Source organism: Odocoileus virginianus, chromosome 5 (assembly GCF_023699985.2).
Source record: "Odocoileus virginianus isolate 20LAN1187 ecotype Illinois chromosome 5, Ovbor_1.2, whole genome shotgun sequence".
Classification (NCBI taxonomy): Eukaryota; Metazoa; Chordata; class Mammalia; order Artiodactyla; family Cervidae; genus Odocoileus; species Odocoileus virginianus.
In genome coordinates, this window is record NC_069678.1 from 66,157,467 (window position 1) to 66,179,836 (window position 22,370).

Genomic DNA, 22,370 nt, shown 5'->3' on the forward strand with positions numbered 1-22,370 from the left:
TTCAGATGACAGGAGGCTGGAAAGAAGAATTAGTTAATTGGGTAGTAATGTAAGTTTCCCCAAGGTATCCATATGCTGGAATAGTAAGGGAACGTGCTTAGGAGACAGTATAACTGGGACACCTTCGGTAAGGCCCACACCACGTAGCTACAGCAAGTAGAGTATCTGACGGTTGCGACAACACAGGAAGAATGTGTTCTCTTATTCTGCCATTGAAGGAACTGAAAGTCAGGCCAGCATTTGCAGAGGAGGTTTTGCATACAAGTCTTCTTATCTCCAAAGCCCTTGCTTTGTGTTTTGTTCACCACAATTTCTCACTGGTGCATTTAAGAGGAATCGATGCAAAGTTATGAACTTGAACCCTCAGGTCCAAATGCACAAAAAACACCATTAGGAGATAAGACTTAACTAAAACACCTGTGAGAAAGATTTAAAGCAGCATTTCTCAAAGTTATAGCCCCCAAATCACCCAAACTAGAATTATTGGTGGTGGGGGAGATTGTTAGAAAATGCAGATTTTTGGAGCCACACCATAGATCTACTGAATTTGGATCTTTAAGTTGAGATCCAGAAATCTAACAAGCATCCAGGTGATTTTTACATGTACACTTAAGTCGGAGAACAAAGGGCTAAGAGTTTAATTAAACTTGGGCTTAATATAAACCAAAATATTTATATATATATTTATGAAACATTTAATATAATATTACTGAAAAGACAAATACATCCTGAAGTGAGCCAAATTTACATCAATCAAGGGGCAAACCTACCTGCATTGTTGAAGTTACTTTTGAACACCTAATTTTAAGGACATTAAAATTTGCAAGGTACCCACAGATGAGATGGAAAAAGAAATGGCAAACCACTCCAGTGTTCTTGCCTGGAGAATCCCATGGATGGAGAAGCCTGGCAGATTACAGTCCATAGGGTCACAGGAGTTGGACACGACTGAGAGACTAAACCACCCCTAGAGAAGAGCAGTCAGCTTAGTGGGCACCTTTAATGCAGTTGAAGGATTGATGATTGCTCAGCCTGGAGGAGAGAAAACTTGATGACCAAATAACATTGCTATCATCCAGTTCTAGCTAAATAGTGCTCTTTGCAATTTAATGTAAACCAGAACTCAAGTTCTAGGACTATAAAAATTAGACATTAAACTCACATACAAACCATAGAGTCCTGCTTCGAATTATTATGCTAAACTACTCTTTAGTATTTTGACTGAATGAAGTAGTCAAAGGGCTTATGGAAATAACTACTTTTTCTTGAGTCTAGTGAAGTTCTGCTTCCATTATGCTATCTATAAAGTTTACTGATAGTTTCTTTTAAAAGACTAGAATGAGGGTTGGACACTTATCCTAGGACCAAGAGTTTAAAAATTGTGTATAAGCTCTTCACTTAAAACTCAAAGGAAGATCAGGTAAAGATTTAAGATAAAAAGGTATATATCATAATAGAAAAGATTAGTAAGTTGAAATTTATTAAAATTAAGAATTTATGTACATTAAAAGTCCATTAAGAGAGTGAATATTCAAGTCACACACTTGGATGGAATTCTTTAGAAATAATTTATATCCAGAAGACACAACCAGTTCTTACAGGTCAACCAAACAACAAAAGAAAAATACCACAATTTCAAAATGAGCTAGAGACTTAAACAGTTATTTCATAAGAAGGACAGACAAATGGTCAATAACCATTTGCAAAGTTATTCAACATCATTACTTATCAGCAAAATGAAAATGAAAATCACAATAGTATTTCAGCACACATCCATCTAATTGGCTAAAGTGAGTAATAAAAAATGTTGGTGACAATGTCAACCTCTTACACATTGCTGCTTAGAATGGGAATTAGTATAGATAAGTTGGAAAAATGACTGGCAGAATATACTAAGGATAAACTTATGTTTCCTTTAAGACCCCCTAGATAGATACTCCAAAAAAGTGAATGCACATGTGCACCAAAAGACAGGTACAAGAATGTTTTTATAGCAGTTTTATTCATTATAGCCAAATCAAGTAACTCAAATGTCTAATGGTAGTGGAAAAGATGAGTGAATTTATATGATGGAAAAGTACACAGTAATAAAAAAGTGACGTATTGCTGTACATAATAATATGGACAAATCTCTAGACATAATAATGAATGGAAGAAGGTTGATTTAGAAGACTGTATACTTCATAGTTCCATTTAGTAAAGGTCAAGAATAAATAAAACTAATGGACGGTGATAGCAGTCTGAAAGTGTTTATCTTTGGAGAGGGGTAGTAGATATTGATTGGGAAGGGTTGTGAGGGAAATTTTCAGTCTTGAAAGTGTTCTTCGTATTGAACTGTATAGTGGTTACAAGGATGTGCACACACACACACACACATATGTATTTTATATAGCTGTAACCTAAGATTTACTATAAAATTTTAGTAATAATAAGAATTAAATGTAAAAGAAGGAAACCAGCGCTTCTGAAACTCTAACATAAGCGATCCACTGTAACAGAGGTTGTGACACTGATAAAAATAAAAAGAAAAACTACCACCGTTTATAAAGTGCTAGAGTCTTTAAGTTTGTTACCTCATCTTAAAACCACAATGATCCCTTGAGATAGGCATTACTATTTTACAAATGAATAAACAAACGGAGGGAAGTTAAGTCACTGTCCTGTAGTTTGTGAAGCTAGGGTTCAAAAACAATTCTATTATACTCTAAATATTTGCCTGTAAACGTTAAGTTTCTTGGAGGATAAAGACATATCTATTTAATATACATGTGCGTCTCCAGCGCCTGACAAAGAGTCTTGCATAACATTAAGTACAATAAATAGATAGATAGGGTAGATAATAGTTGAATGAATGAATAAACCATCATGTTCTTCCCCCTTACCACACTAGATCTCTCTCTGCTGGTGACATCAGCATTAGTGAAGATCAAACTATATTTCTTCAGATTTGCCTGGAGTCTAAAAAGCAGCTCAGAGCAAGGAATGCTCGTGGAAAGGGAATGTCATGGGAATCCCAGCCAATCATGAGGTGCTTTGAACTGGTTCCTTTCTCTTCTCTGCCCTACTTCCCTCCAGCCCCACTCACCTTACTAAAAGGGCCTCCTGCAGATAAGCAATTACACCTGTTCTGTATGGCCTTAGGGCTTGACTTGGACCAGGGCTGATACACAGATGGCAGGCACTGCGTCAGCCTGGCAGGTTGTTAATATTTTGAATATCACCCTAACTTGAGACCAAAGGGCAATAAGCTTCATGGAGGGACTGATCACTGCTTAACACAGCGAGGAAATTCCAAACAACTGAAAATGACATGAACTGTTTCCTGAAGTTGCCATGTTCCGACCAGTGGGGAATGTCAGGTTCTTTGGACATGTTCTTGCAGATGTTGTAAAGAAGATTAGAATATCAATTGAGAGCATGGACAAGCTTTGTGATTTTCAAACTATTTATTTATTATTCATGGCAAAAACTTTTTGAATGGAAATCTGAGGCAGAGGCTCAATCCACGAGAGAGTTAAAAGACATTGAGATGGTAAGTCAGGGTGAGACTTCTTCCCCTCCCCAGCAGACCCTGGCAGTGCAGCTGGAGACCCTAGGACTGGGGAGCTCATGTGCTATTCACCAGGGTAATTGAGATCTTCATCTCTGAGATCTCCAAGTCTGTGGAAGTCTCCCCACTTCCACAGGAGTGGGGAGGAAGGGGCTGTCACTATAAGATGGGACTAATGGCATCTCCCCTTCACTATTACAGGAAGCTTAAGATTTCATCTGTTAGGCTGTCCTCACTGTTAAGTAATTCTGTGGTTCCAGAGAAGTGCCCTCACTATGGTCCCCTTCTGGAGGTACTGCCGTGTTCATCACCTCTTTCCCGCTGGTGTGAGAGATTGGGCAGAATCTGGGCTTCTGTATCAAGGGAACTGGGTTTGGCCCCAGGTTTGCAGTTAACCAAGTGGTGAAGGCAGGACCTGCAATCACTCTGGAGTGCTTCTTCATCTGCAAAGTAGTGACCATTGTGACTGCTCTGCTTCATCATGACAAGCTGTTGTTCAGTTACTAAGTCATGCCTGGCAGGGCTGAGGGCCAAATTAAAAAAAGACATTGAAAATGGTATAACCATGAAACACAATATCAAGTCAGGAATTAATATCATTCTTCAAGAGATTTTAAAATATGTATGCTTAAGCTTCTATATTGTTTGCAAACAGAAAATTACTGTGGATTAATTTAAACTCAACAGTCACAGAATAGATTATGCTAAGTACTGATACTGAAGCTGAAGCTCCAATACTTTGGCCACCTGATGCGTAGAGACAATTCACTGGTGAAAGCCCTGATGCTGGAAAAGATTGAGGGCAGGAGGAGAAGGGATGATAGAGGGTGAGAAGTTTGGATGGCAGCATCAATTCAATGGGCATGAGTCTGAGCATACTCCAGGAGATAGTGAAGGACAGGGAAGCCTGGCGTGCTACAGTCCATGAGGTTACAAAGAGTTGGACATGACCGAATGCTTGACTAGCAACTACACAGTAGGAAGGGTTGGGACACATTAACTACAACAATAAGTGCTTGTCCCTCTACACAAGTCCTACTTTCCACCTTATAGGGTTATTGTGAAGGATGCATGAGTGTGTAAGGAAGGACCATGAATTTGCCAGACAGTTTAAATGCTTTGATTATTATATCCCTACCCAAATCCTTGAGGAACAGCTATTGGCCATCCTTTGTTTTACAATTGAGGAAGCTGAGGTCCAGAAATTGTAAGCATCCTGCCCATAGTGATCACTGGTCACTCCAAATGACCTTAGGCAGTGGTGATAGGAGAGAGGATTGTATTCTTCCTCTCTGATGTCACTGGTAAAAAAAAAAAAAAAGGTACCATAATTTAGGTCAGATGGAAAGTCAGGAAGGGTCCCAGGAGCAGAGAAGTTGATAAACACAGTGGGTCTGGGATGATCTTGAGACTGGTTGGTCTTGTCTCTAATGCGTTTAATGGGGTTCCTGCTCTGAGCTACACACTCTGCTAGTTACTGGTGAGACGGCCAATAACACATGGTTCCTGCTATTACAATGCCCTCAGCACTGTGTAAACAGTTTACATTGACACGTTCTTGCTTTAGCTTCTGCTTCCTTCCACCTCCCTCCTTTTCCTCCCTCAATTTTCATCCTGTAAACATACCACAGAGACAGAGTTTGGCTATTCTTCCTTCTCTGCCTCATTCTCTCCCACCTCACAGTTTGCCTTCCTCTTAGTAGTAATTTCTTATGTATTTACCATGTGTCAGACTTTATGTAGATCATCTATTTTAGTCTTCATAACAACATTATGGTAGGTTTAATTATTCTGTTTTTAAAATAGATCTAGTTTGTTAAGTAATTTATTCAAAATAGCCTGCTGTGGCTGGTAAGTTTCTAAGCTGGCTTTTAAGACTGGGTCTTTGGACTTCAAGGACATCACACTTAAATGATATAATAACTGCCTTTATTCAGCATGTGCATATATTTGCCATTGATGTCGATAATCACTTTGTCAGACATTAAGAATAAAAGCACAACTTCTGTAAACCATATTTGAAGAGAGCTGATGTGCTATGCATGTGAGAATTATACGTAAAGGCCACATGTCTTAGAATTATTTATCTTGTATGCAGCAGTAGTAATGGCTACTTATAGGCTATCTTCATTAAGAGCCTGTAGAGTTAGAAAAATTGGATTTAAGTCTTGACTGTACCATTTAGTTGATCTGTGACCTCGGAAATTTAATTTTGGTAAAGCCTTATCTGTATAATGGGGATTGAACATACGGTAATTATAGCAATTTGAAGCATAGCATAATTTCTAAAATTAGTAAGTGATCAATATAATAAAAATAATTACTATTGTTATTATTATGACTATGACTGAGTCTTTTATGTTTTTCAGATACTCACAAAGTTCTTATAAATGATGCTGTCACTCTTCATTCTTTTCAACTCAATAATTGTAGAATGCATGAAAAGTTGGTAAGTTATTAAACACTGTTAGAAGGGAAACCTCTTTTCCTTACACTTTGATCTATTTATATTCTTAGTCCCTTTTCTTATGGAATTGCTGTATTCTGGGAGAGATATCAAGATGTTATGAAAAAACTATGTAAGAATAACTGGTAGTCTCCCTTTTCTTCCCCAGTTAATTTCTCTTCTGCTTAACCACACTGTGAGTGTCACCTAAGCCTGCCTTCCACAGTTAATGAGTTATAACTGAAACTGTGCTGCCAGGGTTTTTGTTTTCAGTGCTAGGAAAGTCAGTTTGATCCTCTTATTTATCAGTTCAGGCACTAAAGTTGAACTTTTGACTGTCATCTGCCACTATTTTGGGCTTCCCTTGTGGCTCAGCTGGTAAAGAATCCACCTGCAATGGGGGAGATCTGGGTTCAATCCCTGGCTTGGCAAGATCCCCTGGAGAAGGGAAAAGCTACCCACTCCAGTATTATGGCAAGGAGAATTCCATGGACTATACAGTCCATGGGGTCACAAAGATTCAGACACAACTGAGCTACTTTCACAATGCCACTATTTTGCTTATTTCTCAATGTGTTCAAGACTCAGGAAGAGAAGAGGAGTGCTACACACTGTGGTCTCCCCCTGAGACCCCAAGCAACCACTTTTTAGTTAATTTGGGATAATTTATTAAATAAGTCATGAGACCCACAATGCAAGGGACCGGTAAATTCAAGCTGAAAGGGATTACAGTGATGTGGGAAAGGCAGGACTTACCCATGGGAAGCCCAGGGCCCCAGATGACAATGGGAATGATGTTAATGAGTTAGTCACACCAGGAAGGAACAAAACTAGGAACTCTATGGAATGGAGTTGGTGGGGAGGTGGGCCCAGAGATGTCCAGATGTCTAGAAGGATGGAAAAGATTGGGTAGTTGAAGAATAGTTGGCAGGCCTTCCAGAGAGCAAGAGATAGTGTTAACATCAAGAAAATAACCTGGCCCTAGAGTTTGAGACTTTGATTACTGTGCAAAATGAATGTGGACTTGGTACAAGGGGTCCTTACTTTCATCATTTATTCACTGAGTGAGCTTGAGGAAGTGAATTTCCCTCTCTGAACTATGGTTTCATCATCCAAAAAATGAGGACAAATCATTTTGCCTTTGCCTGGCAGTTGTGAGATCTTGTTTTTCAGCCACTAAGTTGTGTCCAACTCTTGGCGACCCCATGAACTGCAGCATACCAGTCCTCCCTTTCCTTCACTATCTCCTGGAGTTGCTGAAACTCATGTCCACAGAGTCAGTGATACCATCCAACCATCTCATTTTCTGTCACCCTCTTATCCTTTTGCCTTCAATCTTTCCCAGCATCAGGATCTTTTCCAATGAATTGGCTCTTCGCATCAGGTGGCCAAAGTATTGGAGCTTTAGCTTCAATGTCAGTCCTTCCAGTGAATATTCAGGGTTGATTTCCTTTAGGATTGACTAGTTTGATCTTCTTGCAGTCCAAGGGACTCTCAAGAGTCTTCTCTAGCCCCACAGTTTGAGAGCATCAGTTCTTTGGTGCTCAGCCTTCTTTATGGTTCAACTCTCACATCCATACATTACTACTGAAAAAACTGTAGCTTTGACATGATAGACCTTTTATGGCAAAGTGATGTCTGTGCTTTTTAATATGCTGTCTAGGTTGGTCATAGCATTCTTTCCAAGAAGCAAGCATCTTTTTATTTTACAGCTGCAGTTACTGTCCACAGTGATTTTGAAGCCCAAGAAAATAAAATCTGCCACTGTTTCCACTTCTTCCCCTTCTATTTGCCATGAAGTGATGGGCCCAGATACCATGATCTTAGTTTTTTGTATGTTGAATTTCAAGCCAACTTTTTCACTCTCCTCTTCCAGGCGCATCAAGAGGCTCTTTAGTTCCTCTTCACTTTCTGCCATGTTAATGAGACTGGAAAGAAAGCATATAGTCCAGTGTCTGACACATATTAAAAAACTTAATATATTTCTTTCTGATGACTGAAGAGTAAACTGAGTAGCATGTGAATGAAGTGATTTTCCTGCAGTCAGTAGTGTTGTCTTTGCTTTTCATTAAATCATATTAGAATTCTTTGAACTCTGAAAGCAATATACCCTAGTTTTTTAATGGATATAGTCATTATTCAGTAGGCCAGAGTTCAACCTTTAACTTGTCACTGCAAAAGTCTTTAAGCTTTCGTGTTTCTTCAATTATTCATTTTCACTAAATTTTTAATAAAAGAAATGTAAATATAGGACTAGCTTGACTAAATTATAGTGCTTATGTTTTGTACCAATTATTACATGTAGGTTTTAAATATTAAACAACAGGATTACAGAGAAGGACTTTATGAAATCAGATCTTGCTAGAGGTTTCATCTGCCTTGAGTTCTTAATATAGATTCTAGAACAAAGTCCTATTTTCTCTTAGCAGCTCATACTTTTGTGTGTTTTGGAACACTTTCAAATATGACTCTTGAGTGAAAATAACCATATCCTTAGACAATAGTTAGTTCATAACTAGCAGAATAAGAAACATTACATAGGAAATGCAGAATAGTTCTTGACGTGCAACCAGAACCAGTTGTGCACTTGAGGAGGCCACCTTCCATGTCACATGGGCCACACTAGTGATAGTGGTGGACAGTCCATGTAGCCCACTTGGTGACCATTGCCATCTGTACATAAATGACTTCCAAAACTAGATCTCCAGCCTAGAACTCTCTTCTCTTCTCCACCCCCACCTGCCCATCTCTTTGATTGGCTTTTCCACCATGATGTCACAGGTGCCTTGATTAACATGCTCCGAAACAAACTTGGTCTTTCTCCCAATATCTGTTCTTTCTTCTGTTAGGATGTAAATGGCATGACCATCCATCCACTACTCAACTAAGCCAGTCACTCTTGGGAGTCAATCTTGGCAGCATATATTACTGGTATTAGTTAGTGCTTAAAAACATGGACTCAAGGGGAAGACTATCCATTCATGGGATGTGGGCCTTGGGTAAATGACTTAACCTGTCTGTGTCATATTCATCTCATCCACTGCATAGAATAGGATAATAATTCTAACACTGCAGTTTTGGTGTGATGATTAAACAAGTTAATATTTTTGAGGGCTTAGAGTAGGGCTTAGCACATAGTAAATGCTATGTAAATGTTTGTTAAGTAAATAAATCACACATCACATTCCCAGAAAGGCTGTTACCTTCACACATTCCTTTCCATCTCCTGCTGCTGAAGGAGGCTGCCTTCTTTGACTCTTAACTCCTCTGGCATCATATGGGGATCTTTGAGCTCCTTCCCCCAGTCCTGGGCTCCTCAGGCTACAGTCCCTAGAGTAACCAGAGTGACATTTACTGAATGTAGAGCTAATCATTTTTCTCCTCTGTCTACAGCTCTGAGTGACTTTTGATCCTCTCACCCAGGCTAACTTGGCTCTGCATAGCCTGGCTCCTGCCTGCATCTCCAGGAGCCATTGCCCCGTCTCATCACCTGGGGTTCTAAACATTACCAACCAAGTCTGTTTCAAAAAGCCTGTCTTCATTTGTTCTGCTACCTGAAGACTTTCTGACCTTCCACCAGAAAGAATTCCTCCTCTTGCATTTCCCCTCTATAGATGATGATTATTGCATAGTGCATTTATTTGTTTGCACATCTATCTTCCCAACCATAACGTGAACTCCTCTCTGTCTTTCTCACATTTAATTTTAATTAACATTAACACAATTTTATTCCAGTGCCTTTCACAATATCTGCCACAGAGTAGATGTTCAACCAACATGCATTGGTTGAATAACCAATAAATGGAATGGAATCTTATTGAGCATCTAACCAAAACCCTAATTTTATAATGAGAGAATAGATCTCAAAGAAGTTGGTCACCTTGTTCTAGGTTACCAATCTGGGCAGTGTTAGGGTCTAGATTAAAATAAACTTTTCAGCTTTTACCATTACCATATAGCCTTGATTATTAAGGCCCTTTTGGATCAATTACACCACTTAGAATTCTAAACCGAAGAAGCCAAGTTCTCTCTAACTCTGCTCTTCTCACATATCCCCATTAGAGATACCTTCCTTGATAGTCTGTATCCAGACTCTGTGTACCAGAATGTTAGCTGAATTCCCAAATCTCTCAGGACTTTTAGGGTAGGAGTAAGATTTGCCTACTCTCCAGGCACCACAAGTGACGTTTACTCTTCAAGGTTTTAGTTTGGGTTGGGGTTGTGTAGCTGATCTCTTTTGAAATTTAAATGTGGGAACTCTTTTTTTTTTTTCCATTTATTTTTATTAGTTGGAGGCTAATTACTTTACAACATTGCAGTGGTTTTTGTCATACATTGAAATGAATTAGCCATGGATTTACATGTATTCCCCATCCTGGTCCCCCCTCCCACCTCCCTCTCCACCCGATCCCTCTGGGTCTTCCCAGTGCACCAGGCCCGAGCACTTGTCTCATGCATCCAACCTGGGCTGGTGATCTGTTTCACCCTAGATAATATACATGTTTCGATGCTGTTCTCTTGAAACATCCCACCCTCGCCTTCTCCCACAGAGTCCACAAGTCTGTTTTATACATCTGAGTCTCTTTTTCTGTAACTCTTATAGGAAGAATTATTTTGTCTTTGACAAAATGTGTGTGTGTGTGTGTGTGTGTGTGTGTGTGTGTTGAGCAAGGGGTGACAGGTTACTGGAAAGACTGGTTCAGAGATGAGAACATGGGACTGCTTTAGTTTTGCCTTCCAGTTGAAAAGTCACCAGAAAAATGTTAAGGTCAACTCTGCATTCTGCCAAGTTTGCCTTCAGTGCTACAGAATGAAATGAGGTAATGTACTTTATGAGCTGTGAAGAGCTGCAGAAATGTGAGGCATTTTTAGAAGTGTTGATTTATGGAAGAGAAAGGCACTTAGAAATGAGGTAGCCCTCCTACTTCCTTACTTCATGGAGAGGGGAAGTGACTCTCCCAAGGTCATTGCTAAGAAGGTAGAAGAGCTGGGTCCTGCTTCCTTTTTGGCCCATAGCTCACCCCTCTCCCCAGGCACTCTCCCCTTTCACCAACTGCTGTGGCACCTGACACTTTGGTGGGTCACTCAGATTTTCTGTGCTTTTGCAGTTCCCAATGCTGGGATATTGTTTCTTTCATGGCTGCTTGGGATACCTCCTCATCCACTGAGATTCTGCCTCCTCAGACACCCATCTAATCTCCCAGTTCTGTACTCCTAAAGCCTGGTCATAATATAATCATCCAAATCAGGGGAGTTTAAAAAAAGCAGTTTTCTTGGGGCCATATGACCTTTAAGCTTCTATCTGGCTCTGAGGTTCTTGATTCAATGGCAGAGCACCCATCCCATCTCCAGTTCTGGGTCCTGATCCCACACAGTGAAGAAGGGTTTTTCCTGTGGACCTCCAGAAGAATGCTGTTTTAATCAAGATTGGAATGACCAAGTGAAGGTTCTTTGAAATGTGAAAAGTCATAAGTGTGGTGTATATATGCATGTGAGTATGGTTATGTTACTTTTATCTCCCTCCTCTTTTCCAACCATTGACAATTCTGTGAAAATCCATTCAACACACATATATTGAGCATACCTTCTGTGTCCCAGTCTCTCAGATAGATACTGGGGCTACAGATTAAAAGATGAACAAAATTTGGACATTGTTCTCAATTTTCTCAGCTTAATGGGGAAAGAGAAACAGAAAAGAGAGCCTCCTCATCTCACTTAGGCAGCTCTGAGCTGGTTTAGTACTGCAATATGTCCTTATCAAAATATCCCTAGCAAAATATATTCCTTACTCCTTCATCTAAAAATGAATCCCCATGTCCACACACTTATTTAGAGTTCCTTTGTAGGACTTACAGAGTATGAGTCTGTCAGGGTTCCAGAAAGAAATAGAATATATAGTGTACTCAAACTGGGTGATTATAGAAGAATTGAATCAAGGATTCATTTACAAAGGTGGAAACCACAAGATAATGTAGGTCCTGGGGCTTGTAGCAACTGGCCACTTTTATCCTGGTATGTGAGGGATAAAAGGAGGGGGGCACTCCCAGGATCTAGAGATATGGAAAATGGAGAGAGAGGGCTACTTGGCAGGAGTTGTGCCCTTCTGCCAAGGATGCGGCAGCCCGAGATGACTGCAGAGGTGGGAGCATGGACTGACTCTTGTGTCTGATCTACGAGGTCCTTTGTTGTGGGCCCAGCCAGACGTCAGCAAGGGAGCTCTCTGTTAGAGTCCAAACAGGCCAGGCTCCCAGGACATGAAGCTGGAGATGAGGGGTCACGAGTGGTTCTGGGGGAACAAATTGGAGATGGATAGTTCATATTAGATAAGGTAAGTCTTCAGTCTTACAAAGATACACTCACGGGCTCCTCTCTGATACACACACATACACATCCTCCAATCTCTCCAAGTTTATGAAAACTTGCTGGTGTCAGATACTGTTTGAAATGCATCATCCATTTTCTCATTTCACCTTCATAATCATGCCTCAAAGTAGATGAAGAGATGGGAAAAAATTGAGAGAAAATTTGTCTGACTCCAAAATACATGCTGCATGCTGAGTTTCTAAGTAGTATGAGCACATTGGTTTTGGACAGCGTCTTTGGGAGACAAACTCCCTTCTGTCTGGATAATCTTCCAACCCCACCCTCCTTGACCAGCCACGATTCTTCCCTCGAACCAGGTTGATTTTATCTTCTAGGAAGCTTTTCTAGAAGTTCATCGCTGGCGGCGTGTCCCTCTTTCATGCTCCCTGTGTGTGCTGACCTCACTTCCCAGGTGGCACCAATAGTATTGAATTTAATCACTCTGATTGTTTGCCTTGTGAGACTGTTAGGTCTCTGGGATCAGGGCTCATTTCTTTCCATTTACATATCTGTACAAAACACAGTATCAGCTATGCACTAGGGCTCAGTAAATATTTCTTAACTGAGTGACTACAAAATAAGGACTTTGTCTCTTAGTAAAAAAGATCAAGTGCAGGGGAGCTAGGAAGATAAAGTACAGAATATCCTTAATTCCTCAATGTTTCAGGAACACTCAATACTCAGGAAACCTAGTAGGTTCTATAACCAGATAGACCAAAGTGATGTCATGAAAATCCCACTGTTTTCACCCATAAGAACACCACTCTATTGCAGTAAATCACAAAGCAACATAGCTGCTTCCTCTTTGTGGTGAACTTCTGATGCCCTCATTATTTCCTCACTGGGGATGCCTGTACTTAATCTTGTTGATTCAGCATAAGGGGGTGCATCATAAGGTGATTCAGCATAAGGTGAGCTTCAGAGAGGTGAGAGAGTGGAGGAAGGAGGGATCCAGAGTCATCGGAGGAGCGGTGAAGGAAAACCCTTGATTCCTCCATCCTCATGCACATTCATCCATCCCAGCTCTTAGCACATTCATTGCAGGGTTTTTCATGTGTCCCCACTGGATTGTGAGCATCCTGGTGACTAGTATCGCATTGAACTCATCTCTGGGTCCTCAGGCTCTGCTATAGTGTGTTGGGGAAAGGAGATGCTCAGTGTGTATGCTGTGTAAATGACAAACGTGTGAGAAAATGAATGGTTAAAGGAAGGACTAGGTTCTTTCTAGCCTCTACTAAAGATTCAGAAGAATGGCTGAAAGTGTGAGAGGGAGTTAAGACTCTGTGAAGAAGATAACGATTGAACTTGGGGGGTGCCTCCTAACAGGGAGCCATTTGTTCTTGTCCTGGCACCCTTCTCTTTCTCTCTGACAGCCCCCTTACTCCTTGGTGCTGACGTCTGCCAATGGAAAATTTGGCACCCTAAGCACCGTAACTACTTGGTTCATTGGACTCTCACTGCTTTGCACAGCTGTACATAGTTGTGATTCAACAAACATTTTTTAAAATAAAGTTAAAATCTCCCTCTTGGGTCCTTCATTCCTCCTCTCTGTGAGAGGAGTCCATCCTACCTTCCCTGTCTCCATCTCCAATATTGAGTGCATACCCCAGATGACCTTGACCAGTGGATCTTCTAAGCGAAATAGGAAGAAAACTAGCTTTGATGGCATTAAACTTTCCATTTTACAGACAAAGAAAATGAGGCCTAAAAGGCAAAATTACTCATCTCAAGTCATAAGAAGTAGCAGACAGCATTAGAAAATGAATCTTTTGTCTCCTTTGTTTGCCATCATGTTATAACACCCAAGTTCCATTTTGGTTTACTGACTTTCAACCTTGTTTTTTTATTAAACTAGGGAGCTCTTTTTTCAAAGAAAATCTTATCTAAAGCTCAGTATGTTACACAGGTAAGATCAGTGCTGCTTTGGTTAGAGGAGCAACAGAGACTCCTCCAAAACTCAAACACAAATGGCTTCTAGGGAGCTTGCAAGAGCACAGTTGGAAAACCACTGATGTAACAGGATGCACGAATCTTTATTCAGAACATTCTGGTGTGGGCAAAAGGAAGGGTTGATTGAGACTGGGCTATTCTGTATAGCTTCTTGGGAGCCTATGTAATGGCAGTGGCAGATATGAAATAGCTATGCCCAATAGAGGGGAATCAAACCAACAAGGACCTGTTGTATTGCACAGGGAACTCTGCTCAATGTTATGTGGCAGCCTGGATGGGAGGGGAGTTTGGGGGAGAACAGACACATGTATATGTATAGCTGAGTCCCTTTGCCATTCACCTGAAATTATCACAACATTTGTCACGGCTTATGAAAGTGAAAAGTGAAAGTGTTAATTGCTCAGTTATGTCCAATTCTTTTCAACCTCATGGATTGTAGACTACCAGGCTCCTCTGTCCATGGAATTCTCCAGGCACGAATACTGGAGTGGGTAGCCATTCCTTTCTCCAGGGGATCTTCCTGACCCAAGGATTGAACCCAGGTCTTCTGTGTTGCAGGTGGATTCTATACCATCTGAGCCATTGGGAAGCCCTTTGCTAACTGCTTATAGTGCATTAAAAAATAAAAATTTTTAAGAATAAATAAAATAAAAAATTATTTAAGTATTTAAACCCCCCTCCAAAGGTGATGGGGAGGCAGGACAACTTGGAACAGAGGTTCCAGGTTCAAGGCTCAGAGCTATGAGTTACTAAGGGCAAAAGTTCTCTTTTTTTCCTCCAATTCACTCTTGATTTCTTCAAGAAGATATAAGTGAAACTTTGTAATATCAGTGGTGAAAAGCTATTCATCTTCTAATGCTGATTAATTCAGGAAATAAAAAATGTTTAAGTGCCACTTATTTTAAAAAATCCAAAGTGAAAATAACTTTATTGAGTTCTACAGAAAAATTATATTCTTATAGCCTATATTGCCTCCCTTATTAAATAGGAGACTTTCAATGAGAAACTTGAAAGCTTTTTAAACCACTAAAATTAAATCTTAGCATACTTGAGAAATGGCAATATAGAGACAAGTTCGTAATATTCCATCCCGAAGTTGTAATTTAGCATTCACATTTGTTCATATGCATTATCTCTATTCATTAACGAAAAATCCTGCAATGATGCTATAATGGATAGGAAGGCTTGGAGAGATAAAGTGATTTTCTCTAAGTCATCTAGCAAGTTAACCACAGAGCCAGGACTCAAAGTAGTTAATTCCAGTTAATGCAATGTTTACTAACTTTATTAATGAAAGAAGATATAACATCTGTAAGAAGTAAACCTCCAAAATTTAATGCTTAATACTATAGAAGTTTTTTTCTCCCCTAATCTGAGAGCCCACCGTGTGTATGTGTGGTTAGTGGGTCTTTTTAAGCAGTGATTCAGGGAGCCAGGCTCCTTCCGTCTGTGGTTCTACAATTTTAAACACATGGCCTCCCAGTTACCTGGGGGGCCATCTCAGTTCCATCCAGCTGAAAGGGGAGAAGCACACAGAGGATTGCATGAGAACATTTTAATGGAGCAGGTCTGGAAATGACACACCATTTTCCAGTAGTTATAAGTCAATCACATGACTATTGCTAACCACAAGTAGTGTGGGAAATACACCCTCACTGTGTGTCTAGTATGGAAAGGAGCCTGATGATCTGCCTCACTGTTACTGTGAGAAGTTTAAGGACTAGTGATAGGGGATCTTATCCATCTCTTAGGATTGCATATGAATTGTTTTTGCATGTAAATAATGTGTTGAAAGGGCTTTCCTGGTGGCTCAGCAGTAAAGAATCTGCCTGAAGTGTAGGAGAGGAGGGACTGATCCCTAGGTCAGGGAGATCCCCTGGAGGAGAAAACGGCAAACCACTCCAGTATTCTCGCCAGAAAAAGTCCCATGGACAGAGGAGCCTGGTGGGCTATGGTCCATGGGGTCTCAGAGAGTTGGACATGACTGAAACGGCTGATCATGCAGGCACGCTATGTGCTGGAAATCTTTCCATGGTCAAAATCTCTCTCTTCCATTGTTGAGGGGTCTTATTTCTGTTGGTGAGCTAGAGTGTGAAATCCTAAATCCTCTCCCTTCTCCTGGTGGTACTCCCCTCTTTTCACAGGGATCTAGTTGGGGTTGAAATACCATTGAACATAATGCTTTTCCTGTAGACACAGTTGTTTGGTCAAGGGGTAGGCACCACCCCATGCTCAAGCAAGCAGAATTCTCCATATAAGCCTTCACCTGGGATTTTTTTCAAGTTATAAACTTACTTCTCTGGAGGTAGGACCTGTTGGTGGCTGTGTTTTTCCACCTTGCAGCAAAAGGCAGTCTGCAGAGATTAACAAGGAAACCAACAGTGCAAAACCAGGGAGGTACAGAAAAGAGATAAGACACATCCTTCTGGTTCATGTCCCTGATTCCAATTGCTCCAAGGCCCAGCTACAAGCACACATTCCTGCCATTTGGTCCAACACTTCCACCCATGTGAAATATCCCGTTATCCTTCTGATAAATTCTCCCTTTGCTGATTTAGTGTGAGTTGAGCATATATCTAAGCAGTCACTAGAGGCCTGATCACCAGGCATGAGCCAGAGGGGAGCTGCTGATTTCCAGAGTGGCTTTTTCACTCTAGTGGGCAGCAGTGAGCTCATTCCCCATCCTGCAGGCCTTTCAGCCTCAGCAGGGAAAGCCATGGTTCCTCACATGGGCCTCTCTCAGGAGGATATGTGTCTGACAATCCTAAGAAAGTGTTCTGTGCAATTGCCTGGGAGGCTTTCCCTTTCTCTTTCATCTGCTTCATGCAACTGTAATGGACAAGTTTCCAAGTAGACTGAAGATCTTCTGTGGAAGCTAGCTGGGCGGAGGGTGGGAAAAAAGAGTGATTTCTGAAGTGTCTCTTCTTATAGAGCAGCTCCCCTATCCTTTTCTATTTCAAGCCTCTAAGGGGATAAATGACTGCATCACATATGAGCTTGGTAGTCTAGTGACCTTTAGGATTTCTGTCTTCTCATTTGTGAAATTAGTGATTAGCAAGTATTACCTTGTATGAATATATTCAAAATAATCAGCCCAGGGACAGGAATGTGCCAGTGTCTCCCTCTCATCACATATTATCTACCTCTATGCTCAGGGTTCTGAACAGTGGAGAGAGCGTAAGACAAGAGGGTTACAGTGGTTTTGTCTAAATTCTCTCATGAAGCACCCCTTATCCCCCTAACCCGCTCCCCTTGGCCCTCCTTTCCTTCCTCCCTCCACAAAACCTCTTTTTCTCCTGTCCCCTCCTTGCAGTGTCCTTGTTTTCTCCCTAGAGCTCCTTCCCCCCTCCCCCCCGGCCCCCCTCCTCCCACCCACCCTCCCCAGCTGCTGGTGTGGCTGGCTGTTCTGAAGTTATTGATTTTGCTCTAGAAAAGATTGCTCAATTCATTTTCTCCACTGCGGCCCAGCGCCAGACCTCAGGGTAGGCCCCACAGTGACCGAGTGGATTATGCACACCGCTTCCCCGAAGGGCAGCAACCACATTTCCTCTCCGTGCCCAGGCTGGATAAGACAGTGAAGGTGAACGTGATTCATAAACTCCAAAGAGCCAAACAGAGCAGTGGACCCTGACCTCCGCATCTCCATATTTACAAGGTTAGCAAGGGACTGGCACCCAGTCGGTGTTGATACTGTTGGTTGAAGTTAAATGAGTCTTTTAGCTTCACAGCATTCAGAAGTGAAAAGCGTCTCTCCATTGCCTTCTGATTGCCTGCAGCAGTGATTTGCAGCTCTGGAGGCACACTGGAATCACCTGGGGAGATGTTAAAAACACTTATGGCCATGTCTCACTCAAGACCAGTTAACTCAGAATTGCCCGGGCATTGGCACCTTGTCAGACCTGGACCAGTGACTCTGATAGGCACCCGCTGTGGGCTTCCAGGATGAGACTAGTTTCCCCAGCCTGGCACTCCAGGGCCTCCATGCCTCAGCTCCTGCACTGTTTTCAGCCTCACCTCCTCTCACTGTGTTCTATGCACTCAAGGTCCCAGCTGCTTGACTTTCTTACTCTTCACTCTAGACATCAGGGTGGCATTTGCCCATGCTGTCTCCCCTTTCAAGACATGCCTCTCAGGACATCCCTTCCCTTGCAGCTCTTCCTTGCAGTTTCCTCCTCATCTTTTAAGACCGAGATCAAACACCATCTCAATTGAGTAGAGTTTTCCAGCCTTTTCAAGACTCCGGTACTCCAGATTGTCACTCTGCATTGTGTTCTCTCTTCTGATCGGGTTTTGCCCAATACCTCCAATTTCTGTCCTATTGCCGTGGATTTAGTTTTTTTCACTATGGCCCCTCCAGCCTGATAGTCCAGGCAGATTTGTCACTTGGCTTTGTACTCCAGCTTCAGTCCTTGGACATGGCTCATTGGGAATCTTCTTCAGCTCTAAGCTTTGAAGTCCACTGGCTGCTCTCCTTTCCCCGCATCCCTTCTCTGCTTCCAAAACTCCTGCCTGGATGCAGTGGCTGGAACCCTACAGCTCTGGGAGAGGCATTTGAATACAAATTGTGCTGAGTAACAATAGTCCAGATTTATTGAGCGTTTATCACACACCCTGTATTATCACTGCATTATTTCACATAACCTTATACCAATGAATCACTGGGCCTTAAAGACCTTAAATGAACTGTCCAAAAGCAAACAGGCAGCTGGATTTCCCTGAGGCTAAGTCTCCCAAGTCCACAAGCTTCATGCCTGTGTGATACTTTAATGCTGCTTCTCTATGCACTTGATTTTTAACTCTGCCCTTATGCTCTCAGGGCTGTATTGTAATTTATTGGTTTGTATGTCTTGTCTACCCCACTAAACTGTGACCTTCTCAAGGTGAGGGATTGAGTTGTTCAGGTCTATATTCTTAGCACTTAGCAAATTACCTGGCATGGAACAGAGGCTCGGAAAATGCTTGTGGCCTGAATAAATAAATGGCTATTATAGCCCAAAGGGAGACTGGTAGGGAAAAGGACACAGAGCCATCTAGATCACAGTCTGAAAAAGCCCATTCTCCTATGGCCCTGATTAGGGAGATCTGTGCCAGGCAAGGAAGGCAGATGGGTGGAGGAGTAGGGGCAACAAGCCCCAGGGCGCCTTTCCTTGGTTTCCTTGAAATCCGGCGTCTGTCCTGTCCTGTCACCCAGCAGCCAGAGAACATTTGTTCCCCAAAGGGCCGGCACTGTGCCAGCAGCAGGTGGTGGCCCGTCCACTGGGAGGGAGGGAGGCAGCCGGCAGGAGCACTGATGTGTGCTGGAGACAAGATGCTGTGAGTCTGCTGAGGCACGCTGGTGACAGCAGCTGGGCCAGGGCTGCGAGTCACCATTCTGTAACCATTAAAAACCAGTTGCTGTCCCTTTCATAATAATAAATTAAAACATCACTCCATATTGTGCTATTTTCAGAGCAAAAATAAAAAAAAAAACCCAAAAGACAAAAATAAAAAAAAAGGAAGAAAACAATAGGAAACAACAATGTTGGACCATACCTTATCAGTTGGGTTGTCTATAAAATTGATAGATTTCTCGGTTATTATAGAAAAGCTTCATGGCTGCTTTTAAGATGCAATTTTTTCATTTCTTTACAGAAAAAAGAAACAACAACCTACAATCAACCAATAGCATATACATTTGGAAATAAGAAGATGAGGAGAATAGAGGCAAAATATTTCTGTCTGCTTATTTGGTTGCTCAAAGGACTTAAGTGTTATTACTAAGCCGAGTCATCAGTATCCTTCTTCACAGCTGTATGAAAACATGCAGGTTTGATATGGGTGGACCTGAATAGAAGCCTGTGACGTTGACCTTGATGGACCCATGTGCATTGGCCTTCTGCAGGCTACTTTTTACTTTAATGACCAGGTACAGTGACCTGGAGCAGCACTTCCCTCTATAAGGGGCAATCTAGTGCCCTCAGGAAGATTGAAGAGGATTCATGGCATTCACCCAATGATCTCTTAGAGCCTCTTGCTGTGAATTTCAGCTTCTTTATTGACCAGCTCACATTTTTGTCTCTTGTGGCTGTCCTCCTGCCTCTCTCCCATCTGTCTCACTCATTGATGGGAGTTTTCTCCTTCATTCTCTAGTGCATCACTGACACAAGGAAGTTATACGCAACAGACTTTTACTAAAAATTTAAGGATGGCTACAGGGATTAGAGCACAGAGCAGGAACCAACCTAAAATGCAAAACTAGATTACTAGACATTTTGAAAACTGCCAGCCCTCCTTCCTGCAGGGAAAACCCCACTTGCTCTGTTTATGTTCAGGTCCTGCTTGCAGACGTGTCTCATTAGACCACAGCTACAAAATTTCTATTCCTATCCTTTTTTACTTTTGTAAATTATTACCCACCCAGAACAATATAGGAGGCCTCATTGTGTACAAGACTTGTTTTTTTTTTTTTTAAAAAACAGTAAACAGTCTCTAAATTTTATTCTCAAAGAAATGATTAATCTCAATGATTAATCTCAAAAATATACAAGCAACTCCTCCAGCTCAACTCCAGAAAAATAAATGACCCAATCAAAAAATGGGCCAAAGAACTCAACAGACATTTCTCCAAGGAAGACATACAGATAGCAAAAAAACACATGAAAAGATGCTCAACATCACTCATTATCAGAGAAATGCAAATCAAAGCCACAATGAGGTACCATTACAGCCAGTCAGGATGGCTGCTATCCAAAAGTCTACAAGCAATAAATGCTGGAGAGGGTGTGGAGAAAAGGGAACCCTCTTACACTGTTGGTGGGAATGCAAATTAGCACAGCCGCTATGGAGAACAGTGTGGAGATTTCTTAAAAAGCTGGAAATAGAACTGCCATATGACCCAGCAATCCCACTTCTGGGCATACACACCGAGGAAACCAGATCTGAAAGAGACACGTGCACCCCAATGTTCATTGCAGCACTGTTTATAATAGCCAGGACATGGAAGCAACCTGGATGCCCATCAGCAGACGAATGGATGAGGAAGCTGTGGTACATATACACAATGGAATATTACTCAGCCATTAAAAAGAATTCATTTGAATCAGTTCTAATGAGATGGATGAAACTGGAGCCCATTATACAGAGTGAAGTAAGCCAGAAAGATAAAGACCATTACAGTATACTAACACATATATATGGAATTTAGAAAGATGGTAATGATAACCCTATATGCAAAACAGAAAAGGAGACTCAGATGTATAGAACAGACTTGTGGACTCTGTGGGAGAAGGCGAGGGTGGGATGTTTCAAGAGAACAGCATCGAAACATGTATATTATCTAGGGTGAAACAGATCTCCAGCCCAGGTTGGATGCATGAGACAAGTGCTCGGGCCTGGTGCACTGGGAAGACCCAGAGGGATCGGGGTGGAGAGGGAGGTGGGAGGGGGGACCAGGATGGGGAATACATATAAATCCATGGCTAATTCATTTCAATGTATGACAAAAACCACTGCAATGTTGTAAAGTAATTAGCCTCCAACTAATAAAAATAAATGGAAAAAAAAAAAAGAAATGATTGTTGTTTAGTCACTAAGTTGTGTCTGACTCTTTTGTGACCCCATGGACAAGAACTTGCTAGGCTCCTCTGTCCTGGAATTTTCCAGGCAGGAGTACTGGACTGGGTTGCCATTTCCTTTTCCAGGGGATCTTCCCAATCCAGGGACTGAACCCATGTCTGCTGCCTTGACAAGTGGATTCTATACCACTGAGCCACTGCGGAAACCCCAAGAAATAGGAATCTAGCTTTTATCATACTAAGAGAGAAAGTCTAATTGGATAAGTTTGATATCAATTCTTACTATAAAATATTGATACTACTCTTACTATTAAAACTACCAGGACTGTAAATGGAAAAAATTGAAAAGTTTTTTGCCACTTTAGCTTAGAGGCTCTGAGCTCATGCTCTGAGCCCTGGTCGAAGCAGTCTGAGGAGGGTAGCAGGGTAGCACTGTGGCTATCATTGAAATGTCATACATGATGTGCTTGGAGTGATTTCCTTCAAAGGGGGCTCTGAGGATGGCAGA

The 22,370-nt window shown here is 41.6% G+C and overlaps 1 long non-coding RNA gene across 4 annotated transcripts in view; it reads left to right on the top strand.

Annotated features, from left to right (window-relative positions):
- The window catches only part of LOC139035224 (uncharacterized), a 141,139-nt gene extending 120,386 nt beyond the window's left edge, over positions 1 to 20,753 (top strand). For all 4 annotated transcript variants that reach the window (XR_011487853.1, XR_011487851.1, XR_011487852.1 and 1 more), the window contains 2 exons: positions 5,920 to 5,999; positions 19,941 to 20,753. This is a non-coding gene — a long non-coding RNA (uncharacterized lncRNA). The remainder of the gene's footprint in view (positions 1 to 5,919; positions 6,000 to 19,940) is intronic.
- Positions 20,754 to 22,370: the final 1,617 nt, after the last annotated feature.